Source organism: Hemiscyllium ocellatum, chromosome 8 (genome assembly GCF_020745735.1).
Source record: "Hemiscyllium ocellatum isolate sHemOce1 chromosome 8, sHemOce1.pat.X.cur, whole genome shotgun sequence".
In the NCBI taxonomy this organism is placed as follows: domain Eukaryota; kingdom Metazoa; phylum Chordata; class Chondrichthyes; order Orectolobiformes; family Hemiscylliidae; genus Hemiscyllium; species Hemiscyllium ocellatum.
In genome coordinates this window covers 25,448,923-25,473,827 of record NC_083408.1, presented here as the reverse complement: position 1 = coordinate 25,473,827, position 24,905 = coordinate 25,448,923, and the positions used below count along the sequence as shown (strand labels likewise).

The 24,905-nt window shown below is 43.8% G+C and overlaps 1 long non-coding RNA gene across 1 annotated transcript; it reads left to right on the top strand.

Moving 5' to 3' along the window:
• The first annotated feature begins 278 nt into the window (after positions 1-278).
• LOC132817800 (uncharacterized) lies at positions 279-24,905 on the top strand. The gene is made up of 3 exons (XR_009644923.1): positions 279-315; positions 6,659-6,787; positions 24,415-24,905. It is a non-coding gene; the product is annotated as an uncharacterized LOC132817800 (long non-coding RNA).

The window sequence follows — 24,905 nt, the reverse complement described above, 5'->3', positions numbered from 1 at the left end:
AAATCCGGCAAGGCTGGGAGCTAGGACCTGGTGTGGGACTGGAGCTGGAGCTGGAGCTGGGGGCGGGGTTAGGGGCGGGGACAGAGATCGAAGTAGGGGCGGAGTTAGACGTGGTGACGTTGCTCGACGTGGGGGCGGGGTCATGCGTCGTGACGGAAATAAGCGTGGGGGTAAAATCCGGCAAGGCTGGGAGCTAGGACCTGGTGTGGGACTGGAGCTGGGGGCGGGGACAGAGATCGAAGTAGGGGCGGAGTTAGACGTGGTGACGTTGCTCGACGTGGGGGCGGGGTCATGCGTCGTGACGGAAATAAGCATGTAAGCGTACTTTTTTACTTAATTTTATATATAAACCTACTTGGAACCTCTCGATTAGATTCCAGTCTGTAACTCAGTCCAGGTATCAATTGTTTTATGTATACATAGACGAACCTAAACCTTCAATTAAATTCCAGTCTGTAATTCCCTCCTGTATATCTGTTATTCTATATATAAACCACCCATTGGGTCTGAACCCATTGATAAGAATCCAGTCTGTAACTCACTCTCGGTGTCTTTTGTTCTGTACATCAATAACCCCGACCCCTCCATTAGATTCCAGTCTGTAATTCACACCAAGGTATCTTTTGTTCTGTATATAAACAAAATCAAACCCCTCGATTAGATACCAGTCTGTAAGCCACTCTCAGGTATCCTTTGTTCTGTATGTAATCCACATCAAACCCCTTGATTAGATTCCAGCCTGTAACTCACACCTAGGTATCTCTGTTATTCTGTATACAAACCACCCCAAACTCCTCAGTGAGACTCCAGTTTGGAACTCACTCCCAGATATCTGTTATTCTGGATGTAAACCACCCCAAACCCCTCGAATAAATTCCATTCTGTAAGTCCCTCCTGGGTGTATGTTCTATATATAAACCACCTGCTATCAGAAGGATTCTGTAAAACCTGAAAGTGTTTCACACCGAGAAGATTTGCAGGAAACTTGTGGGGGTTGGAGGGTTTGAGATATGGGGAGAGGCTGAAGGATCTGGGGTTGTTTTCCCTAGAGTGTCAGAGGCTGAAAGAAGACTTTTGTAAAGAGTTATACATCTTTATTAAGTTGCCTTTCAGTCTCCTACGCTCGAAAGAATAATGTCCTAGCTTGTCCAACCTCTCCCTTTTTACTCAGACCAATAAGTCCAGGCAACATCTTTGTAAATTTCTCTTGTATTTCCAGTTTAATAACATCCTTCCTATACCAAGGTGACCAAAACTGAACACACTACTCAAAGTGCGGCCTCACCAATGTCCTGTATAACTGCAACATATCTTCCCAACTTCTGTACTCAATGCCCTGAAGCGTGGAGCTGAACTCCAGGATCTCTCTGCAAAATTGCAATCCTTAAGGCCCAACCGGTCACCATGGAAATCCTACCTGATTTGACTTTCCAAAAGGCAAGACCTCACACTTATCTATATTAAACTCTATTTGCCATTCCTTGGCCCAGTTCCCCAGCTGATCAAGATCCTGCCGCAATTTCTGACAACCTTCCTCACTATCCACAATATCACCTATTTTAATGTCATCAGCAAACTTACTAATCATGCCTTGTACATTCTCATCCAAATCATCGTTATAGAGAACAAACAGTAACAGGCCCAGCACTGACTCCTGAGGCACTCTACTTGTCACAGGCCTGTGGGTGATACGCTGAAGCTTTGACACATATAGTTCTGAGGGTAACAATCTCTGGGAAATGAGTTGCCATGTCCATGATGACATGATTATATTGGTAGCCCCCATTTGCTTTAGGGGGTCCCATTTTCATTTGATTTATTATTGTTACATGTACCTAGGTACAGTGAAAAATTTTGTTTCCTGTGCAATACAGGCTGATCATACTTTATCAAGTGCATTAGAACAGTGCAAAGCATACAACGTTACTGCTGCAGAGAAAGTGCACAAAGAATGAGATCAACGTAAAGTTTAAAATGTGAGGGGTCCTTTCAGAAGGCTAGTAACAGGGAGGAAGAAGCTGTTCGTGTTGTATCTGTTAATATGTGTGCTTAAGCATTTGTATCTTCTGCTCAACGGAAGCAGTTGAAAGAGGTTATAACCAGGGTGGGATAAATCTTTGATTATGTTAGCTGCCTTCCTGGGACAGCGAGAAATATAGGTAGCATCAATGGATGGAAGGTTGGCTTGCATGATGTTATGTTGGCTGTGTTCACAACTTTCTGAAGTTTCCTACGGTCCTGGGCAGAGCAGTTGCTATACCAAGCTGCGATGCATCTGGACAGGATGCTTCCTATGGTGCATATATAAAACTTGGTAAAAGTCTTCATGGATATGCTGAATTTCCTTAGCCTCCTGAGGAAGTAGAGGTGTTTTGCGCTTTCTTGAACATTGTATCAACCTCGGTGGAGGATAGATTGTTGTTGATCATCGCTCATAGGAACTTGATACTGTTAACCATCTCCATCTCAGCACCATTAATGTAGACAAGGGGTGTGCCCTCCACCTTGCTTCCTGAAGTCAATGACCAGCTGTTTTGTTTTGCTGACATTGAGGGAGAAATTGTTATCTTTACACTATTCCACTAAGCACTGCATCTGTTTTCTGTATTCTGTCTTGTCATCGTTTGAGATCTGACTGAAAATGGTGGTCTCATCAGCGAACTTGTAGATACAGATAGGACAAAATTTGGCCAGATGGTCATGAGTGTACACGTAAGGAGCTGAGTATACAGCCTTGCAGGACGTCAGTGTTGAGGATGATCATGGTGGAGGTGTTGTTGCCTGTTCTCACTGATTGAGGTTTGTAGGACAGGAAGTTGAGGATTCAGTTGCAGAGGGTGGAACAGAGACTTTGGTCAGGAAGTTTGGAGATTAGTTTATTGGAATTATGGTGTTGAAGACAGAGCTGTAGTCCATAAATAGGAGGCCGATGTAGGTATCCTTATTAACCAGATATTCCAGGGATGAATGTAAGGCCAGGAAGATGCACCTGTTATGAATCTGCTGAAATGATAGGCTAATTGTAATGGACCAAGGCAGGCTGGGAGGCTAGTGTTCATGTGAGCCATGACTAACCTCTTGAAGTACTTTATAATTATGGATGTCCGCGCCACAAGGCGGTAGTCATCGAGGTATATAGTGTGAGTTTTCTTGGCACTGGGATGATGGTGGTCTTCTTGAAGCAGGTAAGTACTTCAAATCAAAATAAGGAGAGGCTGTCAGGAGAGGTGACATTACAATCAAGCCCTCCACTATCACCTGATGAAGGAGCATCGCTCCGAAAGCTAGTGTGCTTCCAATTAAACCTATTGGACTATAACCTGGTGTTGTGTGATGGTGTTGTGTGATTTTTAACTTTGTACACCCCAGTCCAACACCAGCATCTCCAAATCTTGGTTAGGTGAGTTAGACTTGCGCCCACACCTCCACACTCACTTCCCTCCAAGGCCCCAAGGGATCCTTCCATATCCACCACAAGTTCACCTGTACCTCCACACACATCATCTATTGCATCCGCTGCACCCGATGTGGCCTCCTCTATATTGGGGAGACAGGCCGCTTACTTGCGGAACACTTCAGAGAACACCTCTGGGCCGCCCGGACCAACCAACCCAACCACCCCGTGGCTCAACACTTTAACTCTCCCTCCCACTCCACCGAGGACATGCAGGTCCTTGGACTCCTCCACCGGCAGAACATAACAACACGACGGCTGGAGGAGGAGCACCTCATCTTCCGCCTGGGAACCCTCCAACCACAAGGTATGAATTCAGATTTCTCCAGTTTCCTCATTTCCCCTCCCCCCACCTTGTCTCAGTCGGTTCCCTCAACTCAGCACTGCCCTCCTAACCTGCAATCTCCTTCCTGACCTCTCCACCCCCAACCCACTCCGGCCTATCACCCTCACCTTGACCTCCTTCCACCTATCCCACCTCCATCGCCCCTCCCCCAAGTCCCTCCTCCCTACCTTTTATCTTAGCCTGCTTGGCTACTCTCTCTCATTCCTGATGAAGGGCTTATGCTCGAAACGTCCTGAGATGCTGCCTGGCCTGCTGTGCTTTGACCAGCAACACATTTTCAGTTTTTAGACATGAGAAATGCAGAGTTACAGAGATAGGGTCAGCATGGGCTGTTCTTCAGAGTGTCAGTCTGGATTCATGGGACCAAATGGCTTGTTTCCATATTGTAGGGACTCTCTCAGCATAGAAAAGGCAGAATATTGGAAAAGAGTATATCACTGTCTGATGTGCTTAATGTATTCTATGCTCACTTTGATGATGGTATAACAATTGGGTTAAGGATGTTTGGATCTCTGCTGGTCCACTAACAACTTCTGAATTCTTCTCCAAAACCGAACAACAATAAGTGCAGATCTTACTACAATTTGGTGTTTTCTCACAGCTTAGCAGCTGCTGAAAAACCTCATTACTGTACATCCTGGGGAGCAATCCCCAGAGAAAATGCTGGCTGATGCTGGCTTGTGTTTTGCAAATACGAATGTGGGTATACCTGTAGCTCATGAAGAAGGCAACTCACACACACTTTCTCAAGGGCAGTTAGGAACGGGAATAAATACTGTAACATCCATGTCCCAAAAGTGAACATAAAAAAAGACCAGCATTCATAATTTCGTGACCCAGCCAAATGATGTCACAAGGTACCTCAGGAGTGCCTTCACCTGGTAGATCACTGTTTATTCTCCATTGGTGTGTCTGTAAGGACATCTCCATTTCATTATTATGACTCATTTTTGACATTGTAGTACTTAGGAACAGTTTGTGCCTCCCTTTCAATGCAAGTCATACCCCAAACAGTACCACCCTTGTGCTGTATTCCCTCTCCCCTGGACAGCTGAGCCATCCTTGGCTATAGGAATTGAGCTCTTTCTACGCTTCTCCAAGGATCCATTACCTTTCACTGATATCCAGAATGAAAAGCTAGTTAGTGAGTGGGACCTCAGTGCTCTCTGCCTGCTTGTCCCTAACCCACATCTCACTGAACAGGGTATCTATGTAGTTCTCTGTCTGTTGGATACATCTCAGTGACTTTGGCCAGTGTTTGAGCTCCAAAACCTAGAGTTCCTGGTTGTGCAGCCAGTGACATTTCCCTCAGTTGGTCTGTCTGTGTAAAGAACAGTGCCACATGATGGACATGCTTCTTAGTTCAATTATCCTATCATGTCTTAACCTTAAACTTTCAAATCACTTTACCTACTTTAACTTCATCTTACTTTCATCTTCCTATTAACTATAAATTAGTGTTGAGACCATCATTGCTTTTCTTCATTCTTCTCATTTTTGGTTTGGAACTTTGTGCTGAAGTTGAAAACCAAACTTTGAACTGAGAGCAACAACCTGTTTTGGAAATGTAGAGAGAGCAAATAAACTAATGTTTATTTTTGGGAACTGGCCTGGGAAAATAATTGCAGATTAATTACTGTTCTTATAACACTGCAGGCATGTCAGCAATAGGATGTGTTGTATTCATGGACTGGCAGCTGATTGGATGTTGCATTGGTTAATCAGAGGGAGGCCAGTGCTGGCCAGCCAATCCCAGAGAATGGTGAAAAAGATTGATAAACTATAGACTGAACTGGTTTTGACTCAGATTTTGATCAGAAGTCTGTGTGCTCTGAAGCCTCTGGGCTGGGAAGCTGTATTTGAGTTTTACTCTCCAGATTTTAAAAGCATTTTGTTTAACAATTATTACATATTCTAAGAAAAGTAGCCAAGTTTCTAAAAAGTGAATATCCCTTGTAGCCTGATGAAAGCTGTTGACATGTTGGAATGTTGATTTGGTCATTTCTCTGTGCTGTGAAGCTGCTGACCCTCTCAGGCCTGGCCTTCTGTGCTTCACAAATCAGTATCAATTTTACCAAGTGTGCTCAGCCATCAGTTTGTGACACCTGGCAGCACTCTAATTGGATACCAAACTTGCCAGACATCCATTTATGGCAACCTCAATAGAATTAAAACCTCTCAGCAAGGCAGGTGCAACCCAGGCTTGAGACCCAAATATGAACGAGGCATCAGGTACCCATCTCTGTATTAGAAATCGCCCCCATACTCTGCTATTCACCACTGTGATTATTTCCCCAGTCTCTCATTCCTGTAATCAGCAGTTCCCCTGTGTGTCCCAGCATTCTGTGTGTTTTGCTCCCATTGTTCCCACAGTGTGTTCTGTTACTGTACCCATTGTGAGTCATTTGACTGCCACAACATAATAGTACAGAGAAATCTAATGCAGTTTTCTATGTGAAATCACAACAATATTAAATCATTGCATGCTCAGGACATAAATGGTTCCTGTTATATTCTCATCGTCCATTCTCTTCCACTTCACATACCAGTTTAAATGATTTTAAGACACACCAAGATATCAATTTTTACACCAAGTTTTTAGCTGAGAACCTTTGGATCACATTTTAAATCCTAACTTTGTCTTAAACATGTGGGCTTTGAAACAAGAGTATGATATTTTAATCAGGTGACGCAAATGAAAATGAATGAGGCTGAACCTAATCCTTCTACATCTTCATCAGATCTTTCTGTCAACTGAGATTCACTGCTGTTTCCTGTTTGACTTGTGTTCACCTTATTCTTTGTATGCAGCTAAAATCCCTCATCTCTGGAACCATTCTGTTTAATTTCCTGTACAGAGCTGAAAATGTGTCGCTGGTTAAAGCACAGCAGGTCAAGCAGCATCCAAGGAACAGGAAATTCGACGTTTCGGGCCAGAGCCCTTCATCAGGAATGAGGAGAGTGTGCCAGGCAGGCTAAGATAAAAGGTAGGGAGGAGGGACTTGGAGGGGTGATGGAGATGTGATAGGTGGAAGGAGGTCAGGGTGAGGGTGATAGGTTGGAGTGGGGTGGGGGCGGAGAGGTCAGGAAGAAAATTGCAGGTTAGGAGGGCGGTGCTGAGTTCGAGGGAATCGACTGAGACAAGATTGGGGGAGGGGAAATGAGGAAACTGGAGAAATCTGAGTTAATCCCTTGTGGTTGGAGGGTTCCCAGGCGGAAGATGAGGCGCTCTTCCTCCAACCGTCGTGTTGTTATGTTCTGGCGATGGAGGAGTCCGAGGACCTGCATGTCCTCGGTGGAGTGGGAGGGAGAGTTAAAGTGTTGAGCCACTGGGTGGTTGGGTTGGTTGGTCCGGGCGTCCCAGAGGTGTTCCCTGAAGCGTTCCGCAAGTAGGCAGCCCATCTCCCCAATATAGAGGAGGCGGGTGCAGCGGATGCAGTAGATGATGTGTGTGGAGGTGCAGGTGAATTTGTGGCGGATATGGAAGGATCCCTTGGGGCCTTGGAGAGAAGTAAGGGTGCAAGTTTTACATTTCTTGCGGTTGCAGGGGAAGGTGCCGGGAGTGGAGGTTGGGTTGGTGGGGGGTGTGGACCTGACGAGGGAGTCACGAAGGGTCTTTGCGGAACGCTGATAGGGGAGGGGAGGGAAATATATTCCTGGTGGTGGGGTCCGTTTGGAGGTGACGGAAATGACGGCGGATGATACGCTGTATACGGAGGTTGGTGGAGTGATAGGTGAGACCCAGTGGGGTTCTGTCCTGGTGGCAGTTGGAGGGGCGGGGCTCAAGGGCGGAGGAGCAGGAAGTGGAGGAGATGTGGTGGAGGGCATCGTCGATCACGTCTGGGGGGAATCTGCGGTCCTTGAAGAAGGAGGCCATCTGGGCTGTACGGTATTGGAACTGGTCCTCCTGGGAGCAGATGCGGCGGACACAAAGGAATTGGGAATATAGGATGGCGTTTTTACATGGGGCAGGGTGGGAGGAGGTGTAGTCCAGGTAGCTGTAGGAGTCAGTCGGTTTATAGTAGATGTCTGTGTTGAGTCAGTCGCCCGAGATAGAAATGGAAAGGTCTAGGAAGGGGAGGGAGGAGTCTGAGACAGTCCAGGTGAATTTGAGGTCAGGATGGAAGGTGTTGGTAAAGTTGATGAACTGTTCAACCTCCTCGTGGGAGCACGAGGCAGCGCCAATACAGTCATCGATGTAGCGGAGGAAAAGGTGGGGGGTGGTGCCAGTGTAGTTGCGGAAGATGGACTGTTCCACATATCCTACGAAGAGACATGCATAGCTGGGGCCCCTGAGGGTGCCTATGGCAACTCCTTTAGTTTGGAGGAAGTGGGAGGATTGGAAAGAGAAGTTATTCAGGGTGAGGACCAGTTCAGTCAGTTGAAGGAGGGTGTCAGTGGAAGGGTACTGGTTGGTGCGGCGGGAAAGGAAGAAGCGGAGGGCTTTGAGTCCTTCGTGATGGGGGATGGAGGTGTACAGGGAATTTCCTGTACACCCTTGAAGAACCCTCCTTTCTGAAGTATGTTGACCAGAATTAGATGCAATTCTGTAGTAGTGGGCCTAACCAGGGCTCCATAAAGGTTTACTGCTACTTTTTTTGTTTTTGTAGTTAAAGCTCTACTTATGAAGCCTTCCGTAATCCTTCCGTAATCACTCTCTGAATATTTTTTTAACCTCTAGTTCTTCTTTTCTTGCAAAGTCTTTAGAATGTGCCATCAAGTCTCTAATTTCTTTCTTTTCTTCTCCAAAATGCAATACCTCACATTTCTCTGTACTGAATTCTATCTGTCCCATTCATTATTTGCCCATTTTGCTAGCCAATCTATATCCTATTGCAATTCACATCCTCGTTGTCTGCCTTACTTTTAAGTTTAGCATCTTTGGAAATGTTTTCAATATTGCTTTATACTCCAGTATCCATGTCTAATGTATACTAAAATCAATGACCCTGGAAATGAACCTTGCACAAGACAACTGCCTACAGTTTGAAAATCAAATATTTAAAACATCTGTCTGTTCATGTCCTTAAAACCATTTTTTAAATCTAAGGCAACCATTTTTTCTCCTATGCCATGATCCTCAATTTTGATAACTAACATGAGTAAAACTTCAATAACATTCAAGTAAGCTCGACATTTGATTGGCACCCTTATTTATCACCTTCAATATTCACACCTTCCATCATCAATATATAATGTTCAGCTCTAGAATATACAGAATTTATGGTCCTGTTCCACAACTACCTGATGAAGGAGCAGCACTCCGAAAGCTAGTGCTTCCAAATAGACCTGTTGGACTATAACCTGGTGTTGTATGGTTGTTAACATTGTCCACCCCAGTCCAATACTAGCTCCTCTATATCATGTCTTAAGACCATAAGACTTAGGAGCAGAAGCAGGCTATTCATCCCATCAAGTTGGTTCCACCATTGAATGAGATCAAGGTCGCGATCTGATAATCCTTACTCCACATATCTGCCTTCTCCAGGGAGAGAACAAGACATACATTATAAGAAACCCTTGGGGGGGGTTGGTGTTGAGGGTGGCATTGACAGAAGGACTAACACAGGAAGAGAGAGAGAGAGAACTTACACAGAGAGGCAGACAAAAGGACAGGCACAGGGTGGGAGAGAGAGAGAACAAGTCAGGGAGAGTGACAAAAATGGCAAGACTTGGAGTGAATTCCCAAGGAGAAAAGACAGCCAGAGAGGGAGCAGGAAGGAAAGGGGGAGAAAGAGACCAATCAAGGGAGATAATGGGTAAAAAGCAGTCAGAGAGCAATAGGGATTCAGAGAGTGAAGACAGGGTGTGAGAGAGAGTGAAAGTGATGATGTAGGCAGATAGAATGATCCTCAGCCAGGAATAGCAAGATCCCACAGGGCAGAGAGAGAGGTGTGTGGAGGAATGTGAGCATGGAGGTTGGAGATTGGAGAGATTGAACGATTAATCAGAAAAATTGAAGAGGCAGAGAGTGGTACAAAAGGAATCTACAGGGGAAGATGAACAAAAATGAGACATGAAGGATGGGAGAGATGTGGATTGAAGCAGGGATGTGGGAGAGAAAGCTGGGAACATAGAAGTATGGAACCCTGACTAATGGTTCATTAGTTGCTCAGTAAGTGTGTTGGTAGGTTTATGGGCTACCATAATGCAAGGGGTCTGAGTAGTCTGGAAGCCATTTCTGATATGTCTTTGATGTAAGGTAATTTGGCTATAGTTTTTGGTTGCATTGTGTCTGCTTGTTTGGGTTTGTGTCCGAGGAATCGGCAGATTGTGCTTTTGTTGGGTATCCATTTTTCTGGAAAATGTATAGATATTTTTCTTCTGCTTTTTGTAGTTCTTGAGTGCTGCAGTGAGATGTAGCTTGTTGAAATAATCTCTTGATGCAGCTCCATTTGTGGGTGTTGGGAAGATTGCTTCTGAGATTAGTCTGTGTTTGTTGTTTTTCTGTAGACACTGGTTTGAAGCTCTCCGTTAACTGTACGTTCAACTGTCACGTCTAGGAATGGGAGTCTGTTGTTGTTCTCCTCCTCTTTTGTGAATTTTATGCCTGTCAGGATATTGTTGATGGTGTTGTATGTTTCCTCTAATTTGTTCTGCTTTGTGATGACAAAGGTGTCATCTATGTAGTAGACCCAAAGTTTGGGTTGGAGAAATGGGAGGGCAGCTTGTTCAATTCTCTGCATTACTCCTGCTATGAGCCCTGCTACTGGTGATCCCATAGGTGTCCCCTTGACTTGTTTGTATGTTTTGTTATAGAATGTGAAGTGGATGGTGAGGCACAGGTCCACTAGTCTGATGTCGTCCACTAGAGGATGTTGTCTTTGCTGATGAAGTTGGTGCTGTCTGGTGTTTGTGCTCCTGGTTTTCCAGGTAGTGATGTCAGTGTTTCTTTGGCCAGGTCGATGTTAATTGATGTGAAAAGGGCCATAACGTCAAAGGAGACCAGTGTTTCATCCTCTTCAATCTTGTTGTCTTTGATGGTGTTCAGGAATTCTTATTACATTGCATTGACTATCAACATGCAAACATGTACAATTACATTCTGTTTCAGTCTGTTGTACTCCTACCGTCTAACGCTTCCATTTTTCAATCAAGCCTCGACAATGCATTAGCAATCAGATTTTCTCATTTGCACAATTTTTAAATTGAATGGCTGTAACAACAAGCTCCATCTAAACAGTCTGGCATTTTTGTCCTTTAATTTCTCTACAAACTTCAGTTTATGGTCAGTGTACATGATTGTCTCAGATACATTACTGGTAACATAAACATTTAAACATTGTAACACCAACACCAAACTCAAAGTCTCCTTCTCAACTGTCGAATATTCCTGCTGATGACTGTTCAGATTCCTGGAGAAATACCTGATAGGTGTTTCTATCTTCTCGGCGTCTTCCTGCAAGAGCACAGCACTGGCACCCATCCATAGCCACCTTGAATGGCTTTGTGTAAATAGATTTGGCTAACACTGAGGCAGTGGTTAACAGGTTGGAGTCCACAGAAGGTGTATTAGGGGGGTTTGCAAGAATGATCATTGACTTTAGGGGTAACATTCTGAGGACAAATTATACAAATGAGGCCTGTTTCCTCTACAACTGGGAAAGTTAAGGGGTGATCTGATCAAAGTCTTCAAGAGATTAACAGGACGAGACAGGGTAGATCAAGATCAATGATTCCCACTGTTTGGAGATTCTAGAACAAGGGAGCAGACTCTGAGAATGAGAGCCAAAGTGGTCAGGAGAGATGTTCGGAAGCACTTGGATGTACAAAGGGTGGGGGAAGTTTGGAACTCTCTTCCACAAACAACAGTGAGTGCTGGATCTGTTTAAATCTGAGAGACATGCATTTTTGTTAAATTAAGGTATTGACAGATATGGGCCAAAGGAAGGAATGTGGGATTAGGTTACAGACCAGCCATGATCCCAGAGAATGATGGAACAGCTGGAGGGGCTGTATTGTATATTCATGTTCCAAAATAAATATTCCACTACACTGTCCCCACTTTTACAACACTTACAGTAAGGGGTTAGATATGTGGAAAAGGTACATTTACTGTATCCCCTTCAAGCACTCCCAGGCCAGGGTTGATACAGAGTAAATCTCCTTCTACACTGCCCCCAAAAACCACTCCATGGACAGTTAAAGCATTGGGTTTGATGCAGAGTAAAGCTGCCTTCAGGATGTCATAATCAAAAATTGTCAAGTCAGGTACACTGTGACAACAGAGGCCGACTTAAACACACTCTCGACTATCCCCACGGAACTACTCCAAAAACTGAACACCAAGTTCTTTGTTTGACTCCACCTGTTCTGTTTTGCTTACCTGTTAGATTGCTGGTTCTAAATGTCCACATGAACAGTTGTCCTAATCCCATGTGCCATACTCTGTTCCCAAACACAGCATCTTGATTCCAAGATAGAGTAACAGGTAGTCTTACAGATTGAGTTCCTGACAGGAATATTATCAAGGGATACAGTTTGGTTCACTTTTTGATTAACCAATGCTGTGAGTACACTGAGTGAGGTACAGACTGAAATCTCATTGAGGAGTTTGGAGTATTTATAAACAAAATCACAGATACTCAGGGGTGAGATACAGCCTGAAATCTAATCAAAGGATTCAGGGTGGTTTACATATGGAATAACAGATAAATGGATTCAGTTACAGGCTGGAATTTTATTGAGGGGATTGAGGTGTTTATTCATAGAGTAACAGAGGGGATTGGGGTACATTAAGTATAGAATAACTGACATTCCAGAGCAAGTTACAGAGTGGAATTGATCAAGGTGGTCACAATGCTTGACTCATAGAATACCAGATCCCATAGAGTGAATTATAGAATTTTTTACATATAGGATCTCTACAGTGTGGAAACAGGCGCTTTGGCCCAATAAGTCCCGAGTTACCCTTTTGCCCTTATTATAAAATCTCTTTGGATTTTCCTTAACCCTATTTGCCAAAGCTATCTCATGTCCCCTTTTTGCCCTTCTGATTTCCCTCTTAAGTATACTCCCACTGCCTTTATACTTTTCTAAGGATTCACTCGATTCTGCTGTCTATACCTGACATATGCCTCCTTCTTTTTCTTAACCAAAATCTAAATTTCTCTAGTCACCAAGCATTCCATACACCTACCAGCATTACCTTTCACCCTTACAGGAATATGCTGTCTCTGGACTTGCATGATCTCACTGTTGAAGTCTTCCCCTTTTCCAGCCATCTCTTTAACTGCGAACATCTGCCCCCAATCAACCCTTCTGCCTTGGGACCCTCCAACAAATCCTAGCCACACAATAACTGGAGGAAGAACACCTCATCTTCTGCCTTGGTACCCTCTAACCACACTCAACAAATGTCGATTTCACCAGTTTCCTCATCTCCCCTCCCCATATCTTATCCCAGATCTTACCCTCAAAATCGGCACTTCTCTCTTGAACTATCCTATCTGCTCCACATTCCACCCTGACATATCACTTTCATCCCACCTTCATCTACCTACCGCATTTCTAACTACCTCCCCACTAGCCCCACCACCTTCCCATTTATCTCTTACCCTCCCCCACATTCCTGATGAAGAATTTATGCTCGAAACATTGACTCTCCTGCTCTTCAGATTCTGCCTGACCGGCTGTGCTTTTCCATCACCACACCTTTTGACTCTGATCTCCATTATCTGCAGTCCTCACTTTTTCCTTTTGAAAGTTCTTGCCTAGTACCATCAAAATTGGCCTTCATCCAGTTTAGAACTTCAACTTTTAGATGCAGTCTATCCATTTTTCATCACTATTTTAAAACTAATAGAATTATGGTCACTGGCCCCACTGACACCTCAGTCACTTGCCCTGACTTATTTCCCAAGAGTAGGTCATGTTTTGCACATTACAGCACGTTCTCCAATAGGTACATCCACATACTGAATCAGAAAGTGTTCTTGTATACACTTGACAAATTCCTCTCCATCCTCCCAGCCTATGTTTGGAAAGTTGAAATCCCCTGGATTTTAAAAGGTGATCATCCCTTTCTTATTTTTTAGTTCCACCCAAATAACTTCCCAGGAATATCCTCCCTAATTACAACCATAATGTTATCTCTTACCAAAAAGACCACACCCCTCCTTTCACCCTTTGTATCCTGGAACATTAAGCTGCCAGCCCTGTCCATCCCTGAGCCAAGTCTCTGTATTTGCTATGATATCCCAGTCCCATGTTCCTAACTTTGCCCTGAGTTCATCTGCCTTCCCTGTTAGGCTTCTTGCATTGAAATAAATGCAGTTTAATTTATCAATCCTACCTCATTCTCTGCGTTGTCCCTGTGTGCCCTATTTGACTTGCTAATTTTCCCAACTGTACCAGTTTCAGATTGATCTTTTTCCTCACCATCTCCCTGAGCTCCATCACCACGCCCCCCCAAACATCCTCTCCCCCTCCCCCTCCCACTACTGTCCACACCGCACCCCCCCCACACCACCCTCCCTTACTATTTTAAATCCTCCTGAGCAGCTCGAGTAAATCTCCCCACCAGTATATTAGTCCCCTTCCAATTCAGGTGCAATCCGTCCTTCTTGTACAGGTCACCTCTACCCCAGAAGAGATTCCAGTGATCCAAAAACGTGAACCCTTGTCCCCTGTACCAGCTCCTCAGCCACGCATTCATCTGCTGTATCCTCCTATTCCTTTCCTCACTGACACCAGGAGTAATCCAGATATTACTACCCTCAAGGACCTCCTTTTTAAATGCCTGCAGATCATTCTATATTCTCCCTTCAGAATCTTATCCTTTTCCCTTCCTATGTCATTAGTTCCAATGTGTACAGCGACCTCTTGCTGGTCCCTCTCCCCTTTTGAGAACATTCTGCACCCTCTCTGAGATATCCTTGATCCTGGCACCAGGGAGGCAACACACCATTCTGATTTCTCGCTGCTGGCTGCAGAAATGTCTATCTGTGCCTCTGACTAGAAAGCCCCCATCACAATCAATCGCTTGGAACCTGATGTACCCTTCCTTATATTAGAGCCATTCTCATTACCAGAAAGTTGGCTGTTCATGCTACATTCTCCTGAGAGTCCATCACCATCTCCACCACTCCCCATTTTCCAACATAGCGTACTTGTTTGAGATGAGGATAGCCTCAGGAGACTCTTGCACTACCTGCCCCCCCTCTCTTACCTTTCCTGGAGGTAACCCATCTACCTGACTGTATCTGTGTCTATCTTCCTATAACTGCCATCCAGCACACTCCCGGCTCCTCTAACTTCCTTATTGCCTCTAAATGCCACTCTATCCAATCCATGTAATCTGCTAGGATTTGCAACCAAACACACTTACTACAGACATAATCATCAGTAACATGGAAATTCTCTAATCCAATAGGAAGAACACATCACGCTACTGAAGACCATCTTTGCTACTTAACAATCTACAGACCCAGAAAATAACACAATAGCATATTGTTCTAAAAGGCACCGCTGCAGGCTAACGTAATATTTATGTATTATATTTTTAAAATTTAATCGAGTCAGATTTTAATAAAATATATAATCAAAAAGAATTCACTCTCCTCACTATTGCAGATATACAACAAAGTTATACTCAAAAACTATACACTCAGCTTTCCCATGCTGTGAGCTCTCCTGCAAGGTCAGCTGTGAATTTTGCTGTTTGTTAATTTTTCCAAGATGCATTCCGACGTCCTTGTGAATATTGTGGAGAATGGCAGCCCCTGTGTACTTTACAGAGAACAAACGTCCCTGTATATATTACAGAAAACAGAGTATTGCATCATGCAAAGAAGAGCAATTCCTTTGTATTTTGCACAGAACAGCAGTTCCCGTGTACATTATAGGGTACAGCAGTTGATGTGTATATTGTAGAGGACGGCAGGCCCTGTGAAATTGTATTGGACCCTCTGTCTATGGTAGAGAATGGCAGGCCCTGCTACATCACAGAGAAAAGCAATCCCTGTCCAGATTATATCTCAGGCAGAGATATTTGTGTTACTGATGAGGTGCTGGAAGTGTGCAGGGTGGTTAATGTTGTAACATTATTTAAGAAAAGGCTGCAAGGAAAAGCCAGTGAACTACAGACTGGTGAGCCTGACGTCAGTGATGGTAGGAGTTTGCAAGGATTCCTAAGAGACAGGATTCACATAAATTTGGAAAGGCAAGGGCTGATTAGGGACAGTTAGCATGGTTTTGTGTGTGGCAAATCATGTCTCTCAATTTTGCATGATTTTATTAAAAAGGTGACAAAGAAGCTAGATGATGGTAGAGTGGTAGATGTTAGCAAGGTCTTTGACAAGGTTCTACATGGTAGACTGGTTAGTAAGGTTAGATCATATGTGATCCTGGGAGACCTAGTCAATTTGATACAAAATTGGCTGGATGGTAGGAGAGAGAGGGTGGCAGTTGAGGGTTGTTATTCAGACTAAGGGCCAGCACGTCATGATATTCAGTGCTGGGTCCACTGTTGTTCATCATTTACATCAACGACTTGGATGAGAATATAGTGAGCATAGTTTGTGGATGACACCACAAGTGGTGGTACAGTGGACGAAGGTTATCTAAGAGTACAGGATCTTCATCAACTGGGCAGTCAGTGGGCGAAAGAGCAGCAGTTGGAGTTTAATTTAGATAAATGATAGGTGCTGCATTTCAGTAAGGCAAATCAGGACAGGACTTGGATACTGAATGGTTGTGTCCCCGGAAAGTGTTGCTGAACAAAGAGGTGCAGGTTCATAATTCCTTGAAAGTGGAGTCACAGGTAGCGAGGGCAATCTAATTTAGATAAGTGTGAAGTTATTCACTTTGGAAGCAAAAAAACAAGAAGGCAGATTATTACCTGAATTGCTGTAAATTCGGACAAGAGTAAGTGCATTTTGACCTTGTTGTCCTTGTCCACCAGTTGGTGAAGGCAAGTATGCAGGTGCAGCAGAATGTAAAGAAGGCACGTGGTACGTTTCCTTCATTGCAAATACAGGAGCAGGGGCACAAAGTCACACAACACCAGGTTATAGTCCAACAGGTTGATTTGGAAGCACTAGCTTTTGGAGCTCCTGCATCAGGTGGTTGTGGAGTATAAGATTGTACGAAACAGAATTTATAGCAAAGGTTTACAGTGTGGTGGAACTGAAATTATATATTGAAAAAGACCTGGATTGTTTGTTAAATATCTCATCTTTTAGAATGAACATGTCGGTTTCAGTTCTTTCATATGGAAATCGCAAAACATTTAGAAGTTATATCCTCAAGTGAATTTTAACAAATGGTGTCATGTCGGCCCAGATAATGCATTGAAGGTGTGAGGTGCCCTGTGTGAGACTGTCTGTGCCACAATGTTCAGACTAATTCTATTCTAAAAAATGGATTTACAGAATCTTACATGGATTCTTCGCCCAAAGAGTGGTGAGTCTGTAGAATTCTTTACCACAGGAATTAGTTGATGCCAGAACATTGAATGTAATCAAGAGGCGGCTAGCCATAGCACCTGAGATCAAAGGTTATGGAGAGAAGGCAGGATTAGGCTATTGAGTTGGACGATCAGCAATAATTGTGATGGTGGTGGCTTGAAAGGGCAAACGGCTTCCTCCTGCTCCTTTTGTCTGTGTTTCTATGAAGAAGGCATTTGGTACACTTGCCTTGATTGGTCACTGCATTGAGTATCGGAGACGGGATGCCATATTGTGACTGTATATTTGTAAGGTCACATTTAGAATACTGAGTACAATCTTGGTTGCCCTGCTATACGTAGGAGGTTATCAAGCTGGAAAGTGTCCAAAACAGATTTACAAGGATGTTACCAAGACTGGACAATTTGACTTGTAACAAGAGGTTGGATATGCTGGGATTTTATTCCCTGGAGGATAGGAGTGCTGAGGGGTGACCTTATATTGGTTTAAAAAATCATGAGGGGCATGGATAAGGTGAATAGCAAAGGTCTTCCAGCAGGGTAGTCGAAAACCAGAGGGCATAGGCTTTAGGTGAGAGAGTAAATATTTAAAAGGGTCTCAACAGCAATGTCTTTACACAGAGGGTGGTTTTTCTTTGGAATAAACTGCCAGAGGATGAGGTGGATGTAGCTACAGTAACAATATCTAAAAAACATTTGGATAGGTACATGAATAGGAAAGGTTTAGAGGAATATAGGCCAAATGCAGGCAAATAGGACTAGGCTAGTTTGGGAAACCTGGCCAGCATGGATAAGTTGGGCTGAAGGGTCTGTTTCTATGCTATATGACTCTATAAGATGTTTGATAGCACTGTTGATGACTCCTTCTATCACTTTACTGATTATTCAGAGAAAACTGATGGGGCAGTAAAAGGTCAAGTTGGATTTGTCCTGCTTTTCATGTACAGGACATACCTAAGCAATATTTCACATTGTCAGATAGATGTCACTTTTGTAACTGTACCGCAATAGCTTGGCTCGGTGTGCAGCAAGTTCTGGAGTTACATTGCTGGAATGTTTTCAGTCCCATAGCCTGTGCAGAATCCAGTGCCTCCACCTGTTTCTTGATATCACAGGGTGATCGGCTGAAGACTGGCATCTGTGATGCTGGGGATCACTGGAGGAGGCCAAGATGGATTATCCACTTGGTACCTCTGACATTGAAATCCCCCACCCAGGATATATCTTGTTCCCTTGCCATCTTCAGTGCTTCCTCCAATTGTTATTCCTCCAAGAGTGGATGGTACATGGTAACAGCAGGAGGTTTCCTTGCCCATATTTAACCCAAAGCTATGAGACTTCATGTGGTCAGGAAGTCAACGTTGAGGATATCCAACTCTGCCCTCCAACTCTGCTGGGTCTGTCTTGTCAGTGGACAGGACATATACAGGGATGCTGATGTTGCTGTCCCCAACATAGCCTGTAAGGTATGATTCCGTGAGTATGATTAGGTCAGGTTGTTGGTTGACTAGTCTGTGAGACAGCTCTCCCAATGTTGACACTAACCCCAGGATATTAATAAGGAGGACTTTGCAGGGTTGACAGGGCTGTTTCTGCCAGGTGATCCATCCGGTTTCATTCCTTTGTTGAGTCTTTGTAGTGATTGTTACAACTGAATGGCTTGCTACTATTTAAAGGCATTTAAAAGTCAATCAGATTGCTGTGGGTCTGCAGTCACATGTAGATCAGACCAGGTAATGACGGCAGATTTCCTTCCTTGAAGGACATTAGCAAGGGAGATGGAATTTTTCCCAATGAAACCATCAGGAATTCTTAATACCAGATATTTTATTGATTTCAGTTTCCACCATCTGCCATGATTGGATTTGAACCTGGATCCCTGAAACTTCAGCTCAGTTTGTGGATTAATAGCTTTGTGATAATACAACGAGGCCATTGCCTACCTGAGGTGAGGCAGCAACTGTGCAGAAAGGAAATTGTGACTGAGAACATGGACTGTTGTACCATCTTCTCTGCTCATCAATCATTAAGACAGATTAAGGTATAAGCTCTGTGCCATTCTCATCCCCGACCACACCAGTTATTCTGCTTTAGACACTCACATATCCTTGCAGCCTCACCCCAGTCTTCCACTTCCTACATTCTGGCATCACAGCTTGCTTTTACTACAACATCATTTTGTCATTACGTTAATTCCTATTCATTTCTAAGATATGTTGACACATCTGACGTTTCTTGGTCCCATAGGGTTCCCTGGCGGGAGAAAAAAGACTCCCATGGCTACAAACACCAATAAGGACATATGGGGCTGAATGGCCTCTTTCTGTACCTCATGTCGTTGATCTTCTCAACTTTGATTCCTGTTGCTCCCTGCCTTGGTAACCTCTCCATGTGTTTACGTGGGGTCATATAGACTTGCATCATTGATCTAACATTGTACAGGGTTTTGGTGAGACTACACCTGGAGTACTTTGTGTTGTTTTGGTCTCCTTATCTGAGGAAGGATTTCTAGCTATGTAGGGAGTACAATGAAGTTTGGTTTGGAAGTACTGATATATAGAGATTAGATCGGTTAGGACTACACTCACAGGAGTTTAGAAGAAAGAGGAGAGGTCTCAGAGAAACTGATAAAATTTTAACAGGACCAGACAGAACGAGGTCACGGTTGAAAAATATGGGGCAGGCCATTTAGGATTGAGGTGAGGTAAAATTTCTTCACCCAGAGAGAGAGGTGAGCCTGCAGAATTCTCTGCTACAGTAAACAATCGAGGCAAAACATTGAATGTTTTCAAGAATAATTTAACATGGTTCTTAGGGCTAAAGGGATCAAAGGAGCAAAAAATGGGAACAGGTTATTCAGTTGGGTGATCAGCCGTGATCAAAACGAACAGCGGTGCAGGCTGAATGGCTTATCTCTATGTTCTCCTCTCCCCCCCTGTTTTCAGGCACCACACTCTCTGGAGAGCTGATGATTAGATTCTCAACAGTATGGAAACAGGCCCTTCGGCCCAACAAGTCCACACCGACCCTCTGAAGACTAACCCACCCAGACCCATAACTCCATCCTATATGTACCCCTGACTAATGCACCTAACACTTTGAGCAATTTGGCACAGCCAATTCACCTGGCTTGCACATCTTTGGATTGTGGGAGGAAACCCGAGCACCCAGAGGAAACCCACACAGACACAGGGAGAATGTACATGTGCACAGATAGTTGCCTCAGGCAGGAATCAAACCCAGGTCCTTGGCACTGTGAGGCAGCAGTGCTACCCACTGAGCCACCATGCCGCCCATTAGGCAGATAGGTTACAAATCATCAAAAGCAGGCTGAACATAACTCTGCACAGCAGACAGCCTCTCAATGAGTACCTCTCCCAAATAACTGAGCAGATAAGTTTGGAAGGGAACAACTCAAAGGACAATGGTGAGCAATCAATCCTTCCCTGTCATGCAGAATGGAAATACAGCCCTCTTGCTTTCATCTTTGTGCTGACTCTCAGCTTTAATCAGTAACAGGTTAAAGGCATGCGAAGTTGAGGGTGAGATGAGATTTTCAAGAAGTGTGGTGAAAATAAACCAGGGAATTATAAACATGGGAATTACATCAGTAGAAACTATTGGAGAAAATTCTGAGGGAGATAACTAATCTCCATTTAGAGAGGCAAGGTTTGATCAGGACTACTCAGCATGACTTTGTCAGAGGGAGGGCATGCAGAACAAATCTGATGGAAGTTTTTGGGGAGATAACCAAAATGAGATTAGGGTAGTTAATATAATTTATATGGATTTCACACGCCTTTTGACAAGGTCTCAGTGAGAAACTGATACAGATCCAGGGTAGTTTGGCAAGTTGGATCCAAACTGGCTCAGAGATAGGACACAGAAAGTGGTGAGACAAGGTTGTTTGTCTGACTGGAGCCTGGTGTGAAATGGTGTAGCACAGGATTAGACTCCCTTATTGGCTACAGTATTTATAAATGGTGGAGATGGTAATGTGGGAGGGTTGACAAGCAAGTTTATGGATGACACAAAGATTGGCATGTATGGTTGACAGTGAAGAGAAAGATTTTAGGTTACAGTAGGATATAAGCAGATTGGTCAGATGGGTAGATCAATAGCAAATAGCATTTAGAACGTAGAACATAGAATATTACCACACAGTACAGGCCCTTCAGCCCTCGATATTGCACCGACCTGTGGAACCAATCTGAAGCCCATCTAACCTGCACTATACATGAACATCAACTTGTAACAAAAAAAAAGACATGACCCACTCTCACTAGTATCCTTACATACAGATGAGGAAGGACACCACTTCGACTAGGATAACACATCCATCCTAGGCCAAGCCAAACAGAGACATGCATGAGAATTCCTAGAAGCATGGCATTCCAACCAGAACTCTATCAACAAACACATTGACTTGGATCCCATTTACCACCCCCTGAGAAAAAGGACAGGAAACGATGTAGCCACAGGAAATGACATCACCAACCTAAGGAAACCTAAACACAAAAGTCGAAAGTAGACCATGCCACCAGCATTTCATCCGGAGGCTCACTGATGATGTTACCTAGTATGGTGATGAAACGTTCTCAAATCAAACCTTCCAGCTCAGCGAACAAACTTGCATTCAGAATCTACACTACTCCATTCTCGTCTATATGCCTATCCAATGACCATTTAAATGCTCTTAAAGTTTACAAGTCTACTACTGTTGCAGGCAGGGAGTTCCATGCCCCTACTACTCTCCAAGTAAAAAAATCATCTCTGACATCTGTCCTATGTTTATCACCCCTCAATTTAAAGCTATGTCCCCTCATGCTAGCCATCGCCATTTGAGGAAATAGGTTGTCACTGTCCAACCTATCTAATCTTCTGATTATCTTACATGTCTCAATTAAGTCATCTCTCAACCTTGTTCTCTATAACAAAAACAGCCTCAAGTCCCTCAGCCTTTCCTTAAGTCCCTAAGCCTGATAAATGTGAGATAATGCACTTTGAAAGAAGGAACAAGACAAGGGAGTGCATGATGAAAGAAAAGACATTGGGAAGATCAGAGAAAAAGAGAGATCTTGGGGTGCTTGTCTGCAGATCCCTGAAGATGGCTGGACTGTTAGTTAAGAAGGCAGTGGGGATGCTTGCCTTTATCGGTTGAGGCATAGATTATAAGAGCAGACCTTTGGTTAGGCCACAGCTGGATAACTGTATGCAGTTCTGGTCACCACGCTATGGAAAGGATGTGATTGCAATGGAGAGGGTGCAAAGTAGATTCACCAGGATGTTGGAGTATTTCAACAATGAAGAGAGACTGGATAAGCTCGAGTTGTTTTCTTTGGAAAAGAAAAGGTTGAGAGGGACATGATAAAAGCTGTTTAAGATTATGAGGGGCATGGACTAGGTGAACAAAAAAGGTGGATCAGTGACAAGGTGATATCATTTTAAAGTGAAAAGCAGAAAATTTAGATGGGATTAGAGGAAATGGCTTTGTGCCCGGGGGTGTTGGAAATCTGGGATGGGTAGCAAAGGGCAGAAATCTACACAAAACAGCACTTAAAATGTCTAGGCTGTGAGCCCTGTGTGGGAAAGTGGGACTAGGAGAGATTTAGAGACTTTCATCAGTGCAGGACTGAATGGCTTCGTTTGTACTCTATGATTCTATAATTATATGATCGTATCCATAGTATACTGCATCTGCCAAGCATTTGCCCAATGTGGTGATTCGAATAAGGGTAGTTGGATCTTATTGATTATGAGATCCTTGATTGCAGGTTGTTAAATTGGGCCAATCAAGGAGCCCTGGTGCTGTGAATGATACTTGTAGCTTTTCAATCATCATTCTTGAGTTTGCCGAATGAACTCTATGCACATCCAACCACTTTGAATGGGCGTCCACAATTCAAACACACATTGAGCCCATGAAAGGACCGGCATAGTCGACGAATAATGGAGTCCAGGCTATAGTCAGCTATTCCCACAGATGGGGGTGTGCTGTTCGCAGTAATTTTAGTCCTTGTTGGTACTCTGGACACTGCCCTACCAATTGTGTTGGCATCCAATCCTGCCACCTGACATAATTTCTTGACAACATCATCATTTTGGAAACCCCTGGATGACCCTGGTGAAGTTGAGCCAGTATTTGGTTGCGACCTTTACTCGGGACAATCACTCTTGCTCCCCATAATAATATGCCATTCTCTATAGTGATTGGGTCTCGCTGGTTCCGTACATCATGTGTTTCCCAGACTTCACATGATGCCAACTGCAAATACACTAACATAGAGAAGGAAGGTTCTTTTTGGGATGGCCCTTTTGTTTCCCATGTGGTGACCAGCTGTTTTAGTTTTACCAGGGTGGGATCCATTTGTGCCCATTGTAGGATATTGTCAGTGGTCACCAGAAGGGTGTCCAGAAACTTTGAAATCAGAATGGATACTTTCAGGAGAGGGACCACTGGTGATGTATCCACTAGTGAGAGATGACTCAAGACATCTGCACTTACCACTTGACTTCCTGGGTCAGACCTCATAAAATGTTCTCCATTGCACTGGGAACAGACGCAGGCTGATGATACCCTGAATGGTAGCCTTGTATATTTGTACAAAGCCTTTTAAGTGTATATTGTGGCATACTTTTGGGACCCCTCATCTTGTCACAATTGCAGGTATGCTTGGCTCACGTCCAGCTTTGAGAAGGACAGCGCCACCCCCTCCCCCCCCCCCCCCCCACCAGCTGCTTGTGCGTACAAGTCCTCTATGCGAGGGTTTGGGTATTGATCCAGGCACAAGAAGCTGTTTTCTGCTAGCTTCAAATCCCAAACCAAAGCTGAGCCTAGGCCAAATGATTCAGGTTCGAGGTCAGCAAGCCATTGTGGTTGCTGCCAGCATGTGGACTTGAAACAGCAAAGATCTGACTTAAGTAAGAGACCTCATAGGTCAGTATCCAGGAGAGTGTACACCCTGGAGAATCCACCTACACGTGTTAGCAATATCCAGATCAGAACCCATCAAAATAAATGCCAAGGATCGTTAAATGTTCAGCTGGTTCTCTGGAGGTTGTTGGCAATCCAACTGTATCAGTGGTTGCCGAACAAATCTTTAACAAGGTTCCTTCTGAGTTCCAACCCTTAAGTTTGCACAAGACCACAGCTAGACTGAGAAGGTACATTGGTTACAGATTAAGAGTATAACTTTGATTCCGCAGATGGTGAAGTTACCACTGATTGTAGTAAGAGGCTTGAGCTCAGGCCTATTGAGGCCAGGATGGGACCATTCGCCACAGCAGATTCGCCGCTGACGAAAAGCCACTGCTCTTTGACCACTGAGGACGCTTAGCCAACGCCCATTGGCCACTGAAGCCAATTCACCAATGCAAATAAGTCATATATTTTGAATATTGTTGGTAGCGTTTACTTGTTTTAATAACCATTTATTTTTGTTAATAGATTTTTAAAAATTTAACAATGTTCAAAATGTTAGAGAACAAGCATATCTAAACTACATAAAATTGTCGTTATATTGGTTAATGTAGTGTTTGTGTTGCGTTGTTCTTGAATACAGTGAAAGAGATTGTTTGAAATGTCTTAGAGGAATAGCGCATAACTATCAAATGAACTGAAATTTCATTGTTTAATATCAATGTGAGATTTTACTGCCATTATAAAGATTTTTAAAATATATTTCCTTCTGGTTAAA